This window comes from Amblyomma maculatum, chromosome 7, assembly GCF_055883805.1.
Source record: "Amblyomma maculatum isolate TAMU_Amacu chromosome 7, ASM5588380v1, whole genome shotgun sequence".
Lineage (NCBI taxonomy): Eukaryota > Metazoa > Arthropoda > Arachnida > Ixodida > Ixodidae > Amblyomma > Amblyomma maculatum.
This window is the reverse complement of record NC_139350.1, coordinates 46,350,297-46,365,071: the sequence shown is the minus strand read 5'-3', so window position 1 is coordinate 46,365,071 and position 14,775 is coordinate 46,350,297. Positions and strand designations below refer to the sequence as shown.

Below are 14,775 nucleotides of genomic sequence, written 5' to 3'. Positions count from 1 at the left end.
ATCCACTCACCACTCTACACGTGAGCAGTCAGCTTTCCTGTGCGGCGAGGTTTCCTGTATAGTGTCGGCATGATCTCATTTGCGGGGAATACTTGTGCGTGGTTGTCTGGGCCAGAGTTTATGTGCACTCAGTCTAAAGCAACTCGCCATGCAGTGCGCTGCCAGTGCTACATTTAACCTGCGTCAAGTATGATATAATGAACCAGCTTTCTCAATTTAGTCAAAGGTACTGCAGGTATCTGCGTGGGCTTGACACTAAATTCTCCGGTCTCACTCGTATGAGACATGCGCAAACTGTTTAAAAGTCGATAAGAAAGACAAAGCTGTCATTAGGCAGGCCCAAGCATTAGGCACGTGAGCGCGCTACAGCACAAGAAACGTGAAAAGTAAATCTAGAAGTCTGGTGGCTGCGTGTTTTGTTTTCCTAAAGTCCGCTCTTCTTCTGCTGCATTTTTTCTGCAATATTGCAGAAATACTGCAGAAGACACGTCTTCATTGCCAACAAACCCACCGTAAACTCGGAAGCAGACCTATGCAGCGTGCGTTTCTGCGAGCACCGCCGGCTGCCGATCCACACTACCGGAGTGACGGTGGCGCCACCTCTAGGTCGATCTCGCGGCGAATACGACCCGTTCGCCAGTCATCAGGAAGGTTGACCGAGGAAATGGACGCTCTGAAAATAAGGACTAAGAACTTTGATAACATTTCAGCATAACCGAAGTGCAATTTACAGTAAGTGTAGTAGAAAAAAGATCAGTGATAACTTTCTCTTTTAATGCAGTGGTGTTCTCATCTTCATCTTCCTTAATGCCAAAAATAACTAAGTTTGAGCGCCTACTGTGATCCTCCATTTCTGTAAGCTTCATCTGGAGAAAGTTGACTTTCTTTTCCAGGATGTCCACTACTGCTGCTCGTTTTTCCAGTTTCGTATACCTGAGATTCATATTGGAAATAAGTTTTCTTATCTCCGCTTGCTCAGTCCTGAGTGCAGCTATCTCATCTGTCAGTTTATTTGGTCTTAGCAGCAGTTATGACCCTAAATCTACTGCCCATAAAGCGATCAAAAGCAGTCTCTGTTGAATATGAAAAGAGAATAATATACTGTAAAGTATGTTATATGGCCTTTGATATGGCCTACACTTCCACTCCGAATGCATAGTAGACATTTCAAAAATACATTGCCTTTTAAATTGTTTATTATATTGTGATGTTCACGTTTTTTATTAAGAAAGGACGGCAAGACAAGTACACAAAAACAAAAGAAAACTCTTTTCTCTTCATGAATTATTATGGCCTGTTCCCTCCGCTGTTGCTTTCATTTGGCGACAGCAGCACCACTTCATCGCGCTTAAGTCACCGATTGGCGCTGCCTAATAAAAATTGATTACAACGTCCACTGATGAAAAATATTTATCATTGTAATAAAGACAATTTAAAGCAAGGGGCGCAGTAGCAGGTGCTTCACGACCACAGTTAATGTGCTTTTGCAAATGCTGAAGAAGTGACAAGTTCGAGCTCTCATAACGTGTTAGGAACAAAATAATACAACATTGCCTTTTCATAATGCTTCTTGCCTACATCTTGAGCATTGTTTGTAGGCCTAAATCACGGCACTAGTTTACGTCATTGCAAAATCCAGGCACAGTGATGTGTGTGAAAATTCTCCTTGTGGCGTGCAATCATTTGTATTTTTTTATCCTTTCATATTAACATAAAAAAAATTTGCTGTATTGACATGTTGAGTACAATATGCACAATATATCCATAAACAAAATAAATAAATCATATCAAATAATTAGGCAGTTGGATCTCTAGTGGAATCACCCTGCTACATCCTACAGGCTCCCACTGTATGGAGGATCAAGCACTTTACAAGAAAATTCAAACTTAACAAAGAAGTTTGATGCCAAACATGGAGTGGCAGGACGGGAAGGTGAATGAATTGTGTTGAAGGAAAGCTTAGGGAAGGGTGAGATGGCAGTTGAAGATTGGGTTGGGAATTGGATCCTGAGTCCTACCCCTGAGCCATATGCAGGCCCGTGTATTGGGCTTGGTTAAAGCAGGACTTTGTAGAATATCTGTGACACGTGGTCTTCCAGATAATGGGACAGCTTACAATTGCATGCTGACGAGTGTATCCAAGATTATAGATGCAATGATCTCTCGAATCACCAAATCACTGCAGATTTCAACCAATAACCTTATTAATTATCTGTTTGCTTGGAAGCACTGAATTATGAACATATAGCAAAATATGTAGTGGCATGATATTTAACTGACTGAGCAAATTATCTCTCATATGCTTGAAACACTGGTATGTGTACACATGCTGGCTTAGGGCGAGTGTACCTGAAAGAGAATTCGCAAGAGCAGCTGCGGACAAGAACGAAAAACTCCCAAGAAATGCACCAGAGTCGCTTTTTTATTTAAGAAGTCATAATTTGCTTATGTAATTGAGATTATGGAAATATATTACAGCATTGGTTTCTTGCTTGTATTAGCTCAGAAATTTGGGAAAGGACAGGCTACTTTTGAAGGCAGCTTTCTTTCACAGGATGAAGTTGTAATGGGTAATACTGAATATAAAGTATACTTATTTGATGCAATACACTTAATACATAGTATTCAAACCATGTGTGGTAGATCTCAAAGCAGGGTGTTGCACAAACCCCAACTTGTCAATCCTTGTACCACGTAGTTGCCGTTGCTTTGATCATCATCTGAAGTAGTAGCCAGCTAAAAACAGATATTCACTGTCAGAAACAAAATCAAAATCCTTAGCAATGCTTCTGCCCCGTTGGGGTGGTGCAGTGGTAAGATGCCCGACTACTGTCCGGAGTTCCAACGTTTGAACCCGACTTTGGCGGCTGCGTTTCGATGGAGGCGAAATGAAGTGGGGTCCGTGTGCTTTGCGATGTCAGCGCATGTTAAAGATCTCCAGGTAGTCGAACTTACTCCGTAGCCCTCCACTTCGGCTCCCCTTTCTCTTTTTCCACTTTCACGCCCACCTTTATCCCTTCCCTTGCGGCGCGGTTGAGGTGTCCACGAAGGAAGTGTGACAGATACTGCGCTTTTCACTTCCTGTGAACCAATTATTTTTATTATTATTAGCAATGCTTCTGTCAGACCTGCTCCTAGAAGCACTTCTTTTTCTTGAAACAATGCGGCTACAAGGACTCCTCATGTGTACAACAGCCAGTATAAGAAAGTCATTACGACTGTGGTTTTATAAGCCTGGCAACAGCGATTACGAAATGAATTTTGTCAGGCTTAAAACATCTAAGAAACATACAAAATGCATCTTCCTTTTTTTTTTTTTAAAGACAGCTACTGCTATCTACGATTAAAAACTGCAACCAGTGTAATTAAATATCATGACTCGAATAACTGGTCGCACTCGTTGGTGCGGACGAGTGCGATCTTTCGGCGATTTTGGTACAAACTCAGACAAGTACAGTTAAAGGTGGCAGTTAAACAGTTGATGTTGCCATTTCATACCCTTATGTTGGATATCAAGTGCACTGAAGCTTTTTATTCTGTGAAACCTTGATTTCAAATGCAGGGCTAATGTTTTTTAAAGGGAAAATTTTTGTACGTTTTGGTTTTTCAATGACATCGTGTTCCTTGGAGTTCTGTATCCAGATAAGTTCACCTTAGGAGTATGATACTGTAGTGTTAAAATGAGTCTGTAGTTGCTTAGGGGGGGATGTCTTGGTGTGCCCTGTTTGGGCTTAACTTACTGGCTTTTAATCCCTTTCATTTTGTCCGTTTGCAGCAAGATGCCTCAGTGGTGTAGGGGCAGTGTGTCTGACTTGCAAGCAAAGGATCAGAGGTTACACTGCAAACATTGACTGCCCATTTTTCTTTTGACATGCTGTTTTCAACTCTCAAGTAATCTGAACTTCTAGTAGTATGTCGTGCATTCGTAGCTTCTGGAAACAGCATTAAATGAAGGCTGCTGTAGCGGAGCTGAAAAACATGTTTGCATTGGTTGATGCTCAAAGCTTTTCTGCCAGTCTTAGCTCTAAGCTCAAGTTCTGAAAGTCACAGTGGCAAGCCAGTGGCGATTTGCATGAATGGTGGCTACTTGTGATGCAGCGTCCTGTTGTGGACATCCTATCTCATCGTGTGTTGGTGTGAGGACTGGCATGCCTCAAGCATCCTTGCTTGTGCCAAAGGAGGTGATTTCCAAGGGCTCCATTTAACACAGGGGGTATGGTAATACTGGTCAATAGCACTGAACTTCAAAAAGATGGGTAAAGTTATGTACCCATGACATGCCCCCCCCCCCCCCCCCCCGCAAAAAAAAAAAAAAATGAATCTGGGGGAGGCAAGTGGACGAAGTGGCGTCCGTGTGCTGTGCGATGTCAGCGCACGTTAAAGATCCCCAGGTGGTCGAAATTAATCCGTAGCCCTCCACTACGGCTCCACTTTCTCTCTATCCACTTTCACTCCCACCTTCCTCATGTCCCTTACGGCACGGTTCAGGTGTCCACAGAGCAAGTGTGACAGATACTGCGCCTTTCCCTTCCTGTGAACCAATCAACAACAATCAACAACAGCAAGTGGCCTTCAGGTCTGGACATGGCGTGAATCGGATGTTTTCCTCAATTTGATGCACTTGTTCCGCAGTCGACAAAATTAACTGAACTCTGATTCATAATTTGTTCACAAAAAATGCATTATGGTTGTTCCAAATTATATCTTTGGTAACACTTTTATGCATTACTGGCACATGTTAAAGAAGCGAAAGTGTGGGGCTGTGAGGCTTTGCTACTTCTACAGCTATGAAATTTCAATGCTTGTTGGTAAGAATTCAGTGTTAACAAATGTGCAGCTATTCTTGTCCTCAGAATTGTACATAATATATTAATGCTTCCCTGTAGTATTCACTGAACTGAATTTCTACTCTGCTGGGATTTGTTTCACTAAATCTTGCTTTGCATTGAGTAAGATGGTGTTAAGGGTAAAGGGTTCTACAAAAGTTAATATGGAGTTTCATCTATGGAATGGTTTTTGAATTGATATTTCATTGTACATTGTTCGAGTTGTTGGAACCTTTTCCGCTGAGTGCTCGGACACTGTGTTATCTATAACCATTCTTCCTCAACTGTATATCATGCTATATTTGCCTTTCACCACAGAATTTAAGCTTCGTTTGAGCAAAGGCATTGAGAAATGATCTTAACAGGGAAAATTGTTTTTCCAGTTCTACCTACAGAGCGCTGCTAAAGAGCGAGTTTCTGGCCTAGTTTCCGTGGCATGCCTGTAACGTTGGCTCCAGCCACACACAGGTTATCAAAGGAAAAGATTATGGCGACATCAACATTTGCGTGCAAGATGTCGAGGATTGACGAGCATCTGTTGCCAAAGCTGCAATCTCGGATACAGAACTGTCAATTGTGTGTCAAAAGTTGTTAAGGTAGGTTGACTTTTTTAAAACAGACTGTCTTGTTTATGGGTGTTGCTAAGAGACAGTTGCCTACAACATTTTCCAGTAGATCGTTGCTTGAAATTATAGTTTGGCAAATATGTATAAACATGTCATTGCCAGGTTACTTGAAAGGAGGAATCCAGAAGTACTTTTTAAAAATGTTGTTGTGAAGAAATAAAGCCGTACTTCTTTCCGATCAAAGCTGTCCATAAGACGAGTTGTCCATAATATGCAAAGAAAAGTATTTATAAAAACATGTTATAATTATGGTCTGCTTTTGTTGACAGCGTTGGGCGCTTAAGTTGAAGCTATTCATAACTTGGGAAACTACGAGCCTAATATCCCAGACACCTTTAAGCTTGAAATAAACTGTAGTTGCACTTAACGCATCTAGCGGTGTAGATATGCCTTATGACATCCTGTGAATAAGAGTTTCTACTACAGCTGCTCACATTCCACGAACTGCTGCTACATGATCCAGGACCCATTTGGCTGTAAGCTGCTTAACTTGTCTTTCTGCTCTGCACAAGCTGCAGATAAGATTTTCTTCCCAGCTCTTCATGCAAAGTGGAAAATGGCAGTGTGCATCGGCTATCGAGGCAAATTTGCTCTGTAAACATGAAACCAGGAAAGAAAAGGGACGTTACTTAGTGATTTGCACTGCCCAATTTCATTCAAGTCGTATGCACTCAAAGTGCGAAAATCAAATAGCAGAATGAAACAGATAATTGGCTCTCATTTTTGTCCATATTGACGCGACAAAACTACATGGGCCCCAATAGTGTCTATGCATTTTTCCTTGTCCTTTGTCCGAACAGCGAGCTTTCATGTTAACGAGGCAGAAACACGTGAAAAAGGATTGGTTTTCAGTAATATTGTCAATAATACAAGTCGTCCATTAACAAGGCACGACTGTGTTGGTGGTTTGAAGAGGTGGACTGCTGTCTGCAGTGACTGTTATTGCCAATTTTGGTAATGAACTGAATGGTGAGATGAGTGAAAACCTCACATTATTAATGCTCATCATAGTTTATTCAGTCTATTATTGTCAATTTATAAAGTCAAGCACTTTATGACTTTAGACAAACTTAGCACACATTTTTGCACACTTCTTGTAGGCCTTTTAAAATATAGAAATGTGATTACCACAAATATTTAACACTGCATTCTACACCCTGCCGCAGTGGATGAATAACTCGGGTCCTTGACTATCCCTGGGCAGACCCAGGAACAATCCTGGCTGCGAGGCCACATTTTAATGGGAGCAACATAAAAGGCTCCTGTGGGCTGTGCAATGTCAGGCCAAGTAAAGAACTCAGTGTGGTCGCAATTATGTGGAGCGCTTTACTATGGCGTCTCTGATAGCCTGAGCCACTTTGGGACACAGAACCGTGCAAAATGCTTAGACATAACTTTTGTAAAACAAGAATGAATGCACTAACATGAGAAGAGCACAGAATCATAATAGAATCATAATGTTCGATGGCACCTAAAAGAAATCATGTTAAATATGTATTTTTTTTTGCAAGATTCATTATATGTACAGTCATTTAAGCATCAAAAGCATGCTGCATTGTATTAGCCATGTTTCAAATGGAGCACTTATGGTGGGACATCTTTTTTTATACACACTGCTGCATTTAGAAACTTTAGTATTGGATACTCTAAGGTATCTTTTGAAAGAACACCTGAATTTTTCAGATGTCATTTCTGAGCTCTGTACAGCTTACTAGTCTAGAATGCCCTTATTGTGCCCCAATTTTACTGCCCTTTAAGCTTCCTGCGTGGGAGCAGGTTTGGAAGAGCATTGTTGAAGAAACAGCAGCTGTCTTCATGCTTGCATGCCAGAGTCTGAGTCTGTGTTGCTGACTGCTTCCCTGCAGAAATGTGCCACCTGTCAGGACAGCTGGAAATGAAGCAGCTGATGCAATAAAAGACAACTTGCAAAGTTTGGTTCCCCAGCAACTAATTTTTGAGTGAGGTTGTTGATAGACCACTGGCACTCCTGAAGAGCAGCAGCCTTGTCACGACAAATGTCATGATTTTACTGCAGTTCAAATTTCATATTACACGAAAATCGTGACAAATGTCATGTATCTTTTTTTGACCGGGTGTGGCGCAAAGGAGGCAATGCATTGAAGACTGACTGCTTTATGGCATGCATTAGCAAAACCTGTAAAGCCTGTAAAGAAGGTGTGCTTTATACACCCAAAAATACAGTAGCTCTGGATGTAGTTTATAAGGCACTCATTATTGCATACTTCATGATGTGTCGAAATCTAGCTCTTTGGTGAGATTTCCCATTCACAGATGTGCAATGCAAGAATGCCCAAGAAATCTGTATTTGTAAAATTACTATAATTCAGGTGGTCAGATTTCTGCAGATATGTTTCTTTGGTAGCAGGGACATATTTCATAAAATATACCCCCCCTTTGTGGGTTGGGTAGCTTGGGTTATATGATGACTTATTTCTGAAAAAGTGAGAATAGGACTGATAAGGATACATGTGAAGCTGCAATCAAAATGAGAGGCACTACAATTGAGGACTTTCTTGGCTCAAGCTTATTGCATTTTTTCAAGATTAAGTTTCTAGTTTGGTATTCTCAATTTCCAATGTGTCCCTAGTTAGCTGTTTTCAAAGAATAAGTGGGAAATGCACTTTGAAAGTAAGAGAGCAATAGCTGAGATTTCGTTGTTTTTTCATAACCTTTTGAATATTGTGCTGAAAAAAAGCTCTTCAGATAAAAAGCTTTCTCAAATAATGAGTGTTTAAGTGCGCGTTTTATTTTTATTACTGGACCTTTTGCATATCTAATAATTTAAGGTTTGAGAATGCTGTCATTCTTGAATATGTGTGGAGTATAAACATCAGGAAATAAATGCCTTCTAATGTGTAAATTTGTTCTCTCGGAGAGGGGAACCTTTGGAAGTAGGTACTTAGCTAAATGCAACTAATAAAAACTGCAATTTAACTACAGAAGAAGCAGATAAAACAATTTTTGTAATATGTTGTTAGTTTGGAATAATGAGGAGGACATTGCAGCATACAAACATGGATTGTGTGAGCTTGGATTTTCATGTTTTTTGTGCCTCTGAATTATGGAAGCCCTCCATGGCATATATGGCTGGAGGCGCTGTGTAAGTTTGTCATGACAACGATTAGGTGAAGCCTCCAAGGGTGGGATGTAATTTTGCACTCAGATCCTCGACATGCCATTCTTTTTTTCAAAGTATAGAAAAGGTGTTTGCACTTAAAGTTAGCTTCCTAGGATTTATTTTTTTTTTGTTAATTCTTGATGCGCAATAATTGTTGCATGAGATGGAGAGAAAGCTATGACTTAAATTGCTGTATTTGTGCAATTGATTAGAAAAAAAAAGGGCACTTAGTTGAGCTCAGAAACAGTCAACATTAGTTCCTCTGTTTCTGTATTTAAAAATGCATTAGCTCTCTCTTCATTGGCTGCCTTCGATCTGAGGTATGTAAGAGGCATTGTGTGGAATGCAGGAAGTGTTATCAAACTGAAACGGTACCTATTATTTTCTTCCACTGCAGCATCTGTGCCTAGCAATGGATGTCCCTGGGATGAGTGCCTGTGCCTGCTTGCTGCCACCCAGAGGAGCAAGCTGTATTCCTGGCTGTGCACTGCATTGCAGTCCTTCTTGACCTTGCCGTAAAGCAATGCAGGCTTCAGTGGAGGCCAAGGCAAGTGCTTTATTCTTGGGCATCTGTAGGCGATGCTAATGGTGCACTTTGGAGCTTGTGTCCGCTTGTTCTCCACCTAGAGCGAAGTCAAGGTGCCACCAAAGTGGTCGTAAAATATTTTTGGCCAGCTTGGCCCATATCATCTTTGTGTAAAACAGATGAAATGCCAAAAAAAGAATTAACTCTTAAATAAAACAACTTTATGGCCTGGCTAGTTTACTGTATATGAGGTGGCTATTTCCGCCTCTTGCACTCCTCGCAAAATACTGTGCTGCTTATTTATCAACTAGTAGTCAAAGTGCACGACTCACATAAAGCCTCCTTTTTTTTAAACGCTCACTGAGGTGTTTGTAATTTGATATCAAGTACAGTCTCCCCTTGACCCAGATTTCTCTCTCGCTCACTGGCAGAAGCTGGACATCAGCGCTTGCACCGGGGTATCCCAAGTCCGACAGTGTCGCCTGGAGACTGTTACTTGCCGATGCCGCTGCTACCTCCCCCTCGCTGCTGTCAGATTCATCTCTAAAGATGACACTTATGCAGATGCTGTCTACAAAACAATGAAAGTGAAGAGGCTCGGCAAGCTACTATTGTATTATGGGTAGTGTGCCTTTCATGCTACTCATGCCTTCGTGGGCAAAAAACCTGCTACCAACCCATCAAAAACAGTGTTGGTGCACTCACAGTCTGTTTCGTATAGCAGTCATTCTCCTTCTTCGATTGTATGAAATCTGCTATCTTCAAGGACGGGGACCACTCCCCACTCCATGTCATTCTCATCAACACACTTGTCGTCTGGTGCCGTCGGCTAGACACTTCGTGCACGATGTGAACCAAGTTCGCTGGGCATGCAAAGAACTTGTGGCTCAAAAGGCCTACATGATGTGAAATTGAGGATGGCATTGCAGGCAAGAAAGTGCAGCCAAATCCAGGAGACCTCATGCCAGAGAAAGGTGTTGGGTCCCAACCTGGAAAGCACTAAGTGCTACTCTAACCATGCTGAGTTTGCCATGAAAAGAAACAACTGCAAGCATTCCTGACTGTGACATCCAAAAAGAAATCTAGCCAGCTGTTTTCTCTCGGCCATTTTTGGATTGGATACACTGTACAGTATGCATGAACACAGCCAATGTGGACAAAAGATTAGAAGCAAAGATTACCAGGCATTTGGTCAGAATGTGCCCTAGCTGAGTCATTTTTTTCGTCTGAATAACTACCGCATATTGGTGTGCTAGCGGATGATAGAGCAGATAGGTGGCGCCCAAAAAAACGAACATAGTGCATCAGTATCGTTTCCGCCCCATTTCTCTCTAACTGGTATGTGTGCCATAAATGCATTAGTATACTGGCAATGCATCAACTTTGTCTTTAGTCATCTGTTTTGAGTAAATAGTCTCACAGTCATGACTTGATTCATACTGCCTTTATGTGCACCTTTACGAATGCATCTTGTCAAAGAATTTTTTTCCTTACCCATATACCGTCAAACCTGGATATATATTGCACTCTAAGGGGATCGTGATATAGTTTCATATATTTATAATTAGATATCAGAAATAGGCTAGAGACGCCGCTTCCAATTGCGAAAAATAACATTTTTGCCGTGTAATAGGCCCACTGGCACAATGAACCCACCCTCCATCTTTGCTGTCGAAAATTTAAAAGAAAACAATTACTCAGTGTGGCGCTTTCCTTTGTTTCGGCCGTCGCATCCACATCTAATTTATTAGTAGCGCGAAAAGATGATACACAGCGATAACGTCAGGTCGTGTTTACCTTCTGACTGTACTTTTGATAGCTCCTGCAGTGGCTGGGAGAAAACTTGGTAGAGTGCCCATGATGACTTGATTGCACAAGACCAGGTTCGTTTTACCACATCACGTTTGGAGTGGGCATAGTCTACCGCAACAAAATCATTGGAAAGCGTGATAGCTGCAAACGCTGTTTGAAGTGACTAATGCTAAAAACCGCTGTCGAGATCGAACCTGACCCCGTGTTTTCGTAGATTCATAGATGAATGGGAGGAAAGGTGTGGGAGTAGTATTGCTTGCGCAATGAAAACCAGCTGTATTTCTCCTCCTTCTCTCACCTTGCCCTGATAGCCAGCTTTTACATTATGACAGTTTCTTTCAGTGCTTTTTCCCATTATGCCATTACACTGCAAAGAAGCTATCGCAGTGGGAGCTTGCAGCTGCATTTCAGACCCGTACGCTGAATGCTCAGAGTGTGGGCAGCTCTTGTATTTGTACATGTCTGTTTGGTCACTAAACATGTAGTATGACAAGCATGTGTTGAAATTTTGAAATTATCTAGAAAGCAATAACTGGAAGAAATACCTTGTAAATATGAGTTTTAATATTGCCCGTGATTTTAACCTGTGAACTGGGAAATGAGCCAGAAATGTAACAAAGGTTTTATGGTAGTCATCTGCAGCACTGTATTGTAACTAAGTGGTATCTTATGCACACTAATTTGCTTATGTATTGGCACCTATTCCTTTTGTGACCAGCTAAGTTTCAGCCAGCAATGTTCCAGAATTTCACTGGTTTTCATAAAGGTTATAGTTATGGTGGTGGGAGCCATGAAATGAGTGCAGTGTGGCAGAATCAAATGTTCAGTCGTTTCCATTTTGTTTACATTTATGAAAATAACTTTATTGTTGATGATTTTTTGTTATCTTGACCAACAGTTTGGTCTTTCAAATACTTGCAGTACAGTATGTCTTCTGTTTTGTTTTGCATATATTGTGCTTTCTTTTCCAGGGTGTGGTGCAGGAATTTCCTATGCTGCTTCAATGCCACGATGTTCATCCGGAAAGCACTGGTGACAGCCTAGGAGCTGCTTCTCGACACATTCATCATGGTGAGCAACACCTTGTGTGTTGTTCCTAATAGTTTTGCAGTTCCTTCTTTGGGTGCTTGCTGCTTTTCTTGACATGCTGCTTACAGAGCACAGAAGCGTGAAGTTCATGATGAATCATTCGATATGCTGCACTAAATATTTTCTTTGTCCGATGCAAGAAATTGAGCTGCATTTGCATTTTTAGGCTAGACTTCACTGAGGATCCTGTCGTGGTCCTTAGGAGCACATTATTGAGCACATTTGGCCTTTTTGCTCTCTATAAGCAGCCATAGGGAGCTGTGGTGTTGAGGTATGTTAGATATTCTAAAATGAGACAGCAGATACGAAGCATGCAAGAAATGTGTGCATTTCTGAGAATTAATGTGTGTTGAAGCTTAAATGCACTTTCTGCCAAGTCACAAAGTGTAAAGAACCAAAGAGCCATCACGTGCAAAGCTGAGATCATCCTTGTAGATGGGAAGTTCACAAGGGTAGAGTTTATCGTAGTGATGCAAGTAGATCACAGTATTCTATTGCAGTCAACTTCAATGGTTTTGGTCATGAAATTGCTGATAAGTGAATTCTAGGAAAACTCTGTAAAAGCCATTCCTTTTCCGTATTGATTGCCACTGCAAGCATCATGTAGATTGGAGGATTTAATGTTGGTGCTGCCAGTAATGTTTATGCTGGGTGATTCCGAGAGAGATCAAACTGCCTAATGATTTTATGTTTTGAATTTATTTTGTTTTAGATATATTATGCATGAAGTGCTGAGTATGCCAAGGGCGCAGTTATTTTTTTCTAACGTTACTATTTAGGGAGAAAAAAGAAAATGAATGTTATCATGCTACAGGCAGACTTTTCACACATCGCTCTGTTCAGATTTTGCAATGATAATTACAAATGGAGTCATTTAAACCACGGTAATACATTTTGTCAGTCAAACTACAGGTCGCAAGGAGTAAGTTAGCCATTTTTCCACCATTCTGAGGAAGTTATAGGTTAGATGGAAAAAAATTCAAAAAGCTGAGTTAAGTGAAATTAGACCATGTTTATGAACTATTTTCTCCACGACTAGAAGGCACACATTCTTCATACTTTCCGAACTAATAGGCACTTGTGCAATAAGGAAGCTCATTAACTTAACCTACTATACATCAAGGGGAAGCGTAAAAATACATTTTAGTCCCAATATTGAATTTTTGATTGTATGAGTTCTTTCCTAATTTTGCTCAAGATTCTACAAATAATGGTAGTGCAAATAATGGAGTACGAATTCGTGTACTCCACCCACTCCCCTCTGTAATGTTCTTATTCTGAGGCTAACAATAAATAAATAAATAAATGGTCAAGACGCAGGCAAGAAATAGTATGAAAAAGCATGTTGCATTTTTGATTCCTATCAAGCTACGAGAGCCTAAACATGTCACTTCTCCAATGTTGGCAATAGCAGCTCAATGAAGTTTGTGAAGCAGCTGCTACTCCGCCCGCAGCTGAAATAAATTTGCGAAATACTATTCGAGACAGAACTCAAGCCCTGAGTAGATAAGCAAAATGTTATTTCTCTTTATGCGCTGCGCATACACAGAACTTTGACGTCCAAAAGGAAACTGCATGAAAGCAAAGCATATCCATAAAACAGCTTCAATAATGGAATGGAGACATTTTTGTGGTTGAATTTTCCTATCAATGAACTGGCATCATAAATGGGCCAGGATATGGATTAAAAATTCTTCGTAAATGGAGACTTTGCTCTCTTTCGATGGTAGAGGTTCAACTCAACTTGTGATTATTCTTCCCGCTTGTTATTCTTGTAATTGAATCTATCACCCCTGCTTTGGATCTGTAGTTGTACACCTGAAATCTGTTGATAATTTAAGTATTGTAAAAGAAGGCTAGGTCGAGACGACGAGGTCGTGACGGCAAGGACAGCGAAGCCTTGTCTAGCATTTTAATCCGATCACGAGCCCATTAGTCTGGGGATGGTTGCTTGAGGTTGTCTTATGAAGGGTGGATGACGCGTAAAAGACTTCGGCAACGACTGTCGATAAGAAGGCCGTCCCGCAGTCACTTAGGAGCACCCGAGGAGCGCCATGACGCAATACAATTGATCGCAAAAAGAAATTTGCTACTTCTTGAGCGGAACCAGTCAGTACAGGTGCTGTCTCAGTGTAGCGTGTAAGGTGGTTGACAGCTGTTATAATCCAATGGTTACCCCCATCGGAGAGATGTAGGGGGCCATATAAGTCTATGCCGACTACATCGAATGGCGTGGCGGGACAGGGAACAGGTTGTAGAAGGCCAGCGGGCGAAGACGTCGGCCGTTTGCGACGTTGGCACAGAGGGCAGGATGCGACGTATTTGGCAATGCTGGAAGATAGGCCTGGCCAAAAGAATCGTTTTTTCACGCGGTCGTAGGTTTTGTCAACACCAAGGTGACCTGCAGTAGCGTCATCGTGGAGAGCCGCCAGTATACGTGGGCGAAGCACACGCGGCACGACTGGGATCCAGCGAGTTCCATCAGGGCAGTACACGAAGCGGAGTAGGATGCCGTCTTCGAGCTTAAAATTGCGAAGTTGTCGGCGAAGCCGAGCATTGGGTGCGTCCGAAGCGCCAATAAGGCGGTCGGTGATGGGACGGCAGTAGACATCGGCTAATTGCTGTGAGCGGAGAGCGGAGAGCGTGTTTGTTCTCAGAGTCGTCAAATGAAACTGTTGTGATATACGTCGGGGAAAGAGATGGTCGGCTGTGGTCATAGGTGGAAATGCATTGGGAATAAAAACAGCAAGCCGATTC

At 41.6% G+C, this 14,775-nt stretch overlaps 2 long non-coding RNA genes across 2 annotated transcripts in view; both read left to right on the top strand.

Moving 5' to 3' along the window:
* LOC146183124 (uncharacterized) overlaps window positions 1-9,133 on the top strand; it is a 42,397-nt gene extending 33,264 nt beyond the window's left edge. The window contains exons 2-3 of the long non-coding RNA XR_014708469.1: window positions 5,210-5,422; window positions 8,989-9,133. This is a non-coding gene — a long non-coding RNA (uncharacterized LOC146183124). The remainder of the gene's footprint in view (window positions 1-5,209; window positions 5,423-8,988) is intronic.
* Window positions 9,134-11,898: 2,765 nt separating this feature from the next.
* LOC146183123 (uncharacterized) overlaps window positions 11,899-14,775 on the top strand; it is a 31,637-nt gene continuing 28,760 nt past the window's right edge. The window contains exon 1 of the long non-coding RNA XR_014708468.1: window positions 11,899-12,000. This is a non-coding gene — a long non-coding RNA (uncharacterized LOC146183123). The remainder of the gene's footprint in view (window positions 12,001-14,775) is intronic.